Below are 4296 nucleotides of genomic sequence, written 5' to 3'. Positions count from 1 at the left end.
TATACCAATCTCGGATTTGGAGGGGTTGATAAGGCGGCATGTTGGATGGTCGTGAAATTCAGGTTTGTGATCTTTCAAGGTTATGAAAGCTTCTTTCTCTGCAAGTTTTTCGATACGGTTGTCTAATCCAAGTTTTTTAGCTACTCTGGCGGATTGGGAGTTTAGTTGGTCTATGACTTTGGGGCATGACTTTTTGTATGTTTTCGTTACATTCTCGGTAATCAGCTTCTCATAGGTTGCAGTGTTCATTGAATAATAATTTGTTGTCTTGTCAGCAGGAATAAGTAGATTATTTGGTTTCTTGATTTTTGTTTCGATGTCGGTGTATAATGTTCTCTGGAAATTGCATTTGGAGGCGTTGTCATCAAATTCAATGTTATGAATTAGTTTCAACATACCTTCTTCGAAAGGAATCAGTTCATTTATCTTTGGGGGTGAGTTTCTTGACTTAAATCCGTAGGTTTCCTTGGTTGATGTTTCAGGTTGCCCGGATAGGAAGTAGTGTGCTTTCCAACGTAATCGCCGCAGAAAATGTTCAGTTTTTTCGATTAGTCGTTTCATGTATTCGTTTCTTGGTGGCAGTGGAATGTTCTTGGTAGAGTAATTCAAGTTGATCTTTTCCATAGTAGTGGACGATGAAGCAATTACAGTGCTCAACAAGTTGGAGCTTATAAAATGAAATGACGTGATAAATTGATCATCAGCTAAAAGTGCTCAATGGGTTTACCAGAGCTTTGAATAGATACGTAGACTTGAACTAGGTCAAAAACATTTATTTGCTACTCCGAGTTTCATGCTTCTCACGAAGCAATCATCAGGCAACTGCCAAAAAGAAGGAATAAATGGTGTTTTACAGTGATTTTGAAAATAACGGTAGCAATTCACTATAGGCTGGGGTGCATAGCAACGGTTAAACAATACAAACTGTTTCCAGTGAGCTGCTAAAAATAAGCCTTAAATAATTACGCTATTGAGAAGGAATTTCTTTGCATGTCTGCAACTTGTTACAAGCTCATTTCTGTTGTTAAGGGTCGCCAAATCTGGTCTACAAATTATATAGTATTTCTCCCACAGACATAAATTACACTTCTTCGTTACATTTGAATAGGATCTCGCATGCCTAACAATCCGCCATTTAATGTGATAGTCGACTTTCTTGTCTTTCAAACCCCATACATATTTACTAAGTTCAGTGGAATTTCTGTAGCGTTCATTTCTAAAGGAACATGTGTGGTTTCTATAACGTGATTTGAATGATGTGTCGCAAAGACCGATGTAAGTTTGCTTTGACTGAGATGTTGTGACCTCTGCTTGATAGATGGTATTCTGCACGTTGCACTTTCTGTCTAGAGGGCAGGATCTTTTGTCACGGCAGTTGCAAGTGTTGATAGTTTGAGCGGGTGGATTTGATGACTTGTTAATGACGGCTTTATTTTGGTTGGAGATAATTGTTTTTACATTGCTCATGCAGCTATAACTAATTTTGAGAGTGTTCCGGTTGAAAATTCTGTGCAAAGGGTGTGATTTTGGGAAGTGCTTGTCGATTAGGGTGAGGAAACACTTTCCAACTTTTGTTTTGACGTTTTGGCTGTACGGAGGATTGAACCAGGTGATGTTTCTAGGCCTATTCTTGCGGTGTTTGGTTTCTGGAGTTGCTTTTCTGTAGGTTAGATTATATATGTAGCCGCTCTTGTTGAGTGCATCTTGGTAGGTTTCTTTCGCTTTATCAAATGATTCTTTGTCGGAAGAAATTTCTGAGAGGCGCTTGTTTATGGATTCCGGTATGTTCTTTAGGATGGATGGGGGGTGATTGGATTTCTTGTGAACGTAGAGTGGGATGTTTCCTTCTTTTGTGTAGGGATAATGCTTTCCAGATTGGAGGTCAAGGGTGACGTCTAAGAAATTTACTTTAGTGATGTTTGCTTCGACTGTGATCTTTAAGTCGTTTTCACGGAAAATTTGGCAGAAGCCCTTCTTGATTCTTTCGATCTGTTGAGGGTTTGAGTTAAAAGCTGCCAAACCGTCGTCTCTGTACAGGCCGATGCTGTTGCCATACTTTTTGGTTAGGCAGGACAATAAATAACAACCCACTAGTTCGCATGTTTCAGCGCCATCGAAAGATCCCATTGTTGTGTCGAATCGGCTGGCAGAGGATTTTTTCTCCCAAGGGCAGTCATTGGAAAACAGTAGAGATTGCTTGGAGAGGAAAATGATTTCTCTCTCGTCGGCACTGATGGGTCTGTAGTTATTGGCGAAGTCGAGTGCTTTGGCAAGCAGTTTTTCCGTGATAGAGGGGTAGAAGTCACATACATCAAAGCATATGAATGAGAGGTTTTCTTTGTGCTGTAGGGCGTTGAACCAGTTCAGTACGCTGGTCGTATTTTTCCACTGATTGATTTGTGTCTTTTGGATTATGGTGGTGTTGATCTCGTCTAAAATGCGCTTACTAATTATACCAATCTCGGATTTGGAGGGGTTGATAAGGCGGCATGTTGGATGGTCGTGAAATTCAGGTTTGTGATCTTTCAAGGTTATGAAAGCTTCTTTCTCTGCAAGTTTTTCGATACGGTTGTCTAATCCAAGTTTTTTAGCTACTCTGGCGGATTGGGAGTTTAGTTGGTCTATGACTTTGGGGCATGACTTTTTGTATGTTTTCGTTACATTCTCGGTAATCAGCTTCTCATAGGTTGCAGTGTTCATTGAATAATAATTTGTTGTCTTGTCAGCAGGAATAAGTAGATTATTTGGTTTCTTGATTTTTGTTTCGATGTCGGTGTATAATGTTCTCTGGAAATTGCATTTGGAGGCGTTGTCATCAAATTCAATGTTATGAATTAGTTTCAACATACCTTCTTCGAAAGGAATCAGTTCATTTATCTTTGGGGGTGAGTTTCTTGACTTAAATCCGTAGGTTTCCTTGGTTGATGTTTCAGGTTGCCCGGATAGGAAGTAGTGTGCTTTCCAACGTAATCGCCGCAGAAAATGTTCAGTTTTTTCGATTAGTCGTTTCATGTATTCGTTTCTTGGTGGCAGTGGAATGTTCTTGGTAGAGTAATTCAAGTTGATCTTTTCCATAGTAGTGGACGATGAAGCAATTACAGTGCTCAACAAGTTGGAGCTTATAAAATGAAATGACGTGATAAATTGATCATCAGCTAAAAGTGCTCAATGGGTTTACCAGAGCTTTGAATAGATACGTAGACTTGAACTAGGTCAAAAACATTTATTTGCTACTCCGAGTTTCATGCTTCTCACGAAGCAATCATCAGGCAACTGCCAAAAAGAAGGAATAAATGGTGTTTTACAGTGATTTTGAAAATAACGGTAGCAATTCACTATAGGCTGGGGTGCATAGCAACGGTTAAACAATACAAACTGTTTCCAGTGAGCTGCTAAAAATAAGCCTTAAATAATTACGCTATTGAGAAGGAATTTCTTTGCATGTCTGCAACTTGTTACAAGCTCATTTCTGTTGTTAAGGGTCGCCAAATCTGGTCTACAAATTATATAGTATTTCTCCCACAGACATAAATTACACTTCTTCGTTACATTTGAATAGGATCTCGCATGCCTAACAATCCGCCATTTAATGTGATAGTCGACTTTCTTGTCTTTCAAACCCCATACATATTTACTAAGTTCAGTGGAATTTCTGTAGCATTCATTTCTAAAGGAACATGTGTGGTTTCTATAACGTATTTGAATGATGTGTCGCAAAGACCGATGTAAGTTTGCTTTGACTGAGATGTTGTGACCTCTGCTTGGTAGATGGTATTCCGCACGTTGCACTTTCCTTCTAGAGGGCAGGATCTTTGTCACGGCAGTTGCAAGTGTTGATAGTTTGAGCGGGGGTGTGATGACTTGTTAATGACGGCTTTATTTTGGTTGGAGATAATTGTTTTTACATTGCTCATGCAGCTATAACTAATTTTGAGAGTGTTCCTGTTGAAAATTCTGTGCAAAGGGGTGTGATTTTGGGAAGTGCTTGTCGATTAGGGTGAGGAAACATTTCCAACTTTTGTTTTGACGTTTTGGCTGTACGGAGGATTGAACCAGGTGATGTTTCTAGGCCTATTCTTGCGGTGTTTGGTTTCTGGAGTTGCTTTTCTGTAGGTTAGATTATATATGTAGCCGCTCTTGTTAGTGCATCTTGGTAGGTTTCTTTCGCTTTATCAAATGATTCTTGTCGGAAAGAAATTTCTGAGAGGCGCTTGTTTATGGATTCCGGTATGTTCTTTAGGATGGAGGGGGGGGTGATTGGATTTCTTGTGAACGTAGAGTGGGATGTTTCCTTTT

This window comes from Montipora foliosa, chromosome 3, assembly GCF_036669935.1.
Source record: "Montipora foliosa isolate CH-2021 chromosome 3, ASM3666993v2, whole genome shotgun sequence".
Classification (NCBI taxonomy): domain Eukaryota; kingdom Metazoa; phylum Cnidaria; class Anthozoa; order Scleractinia; family Acroporidae; genus Montipora; species Montipora foliosa.
This window is presented reverse-complemented; position numbering follows the sequence as displayed.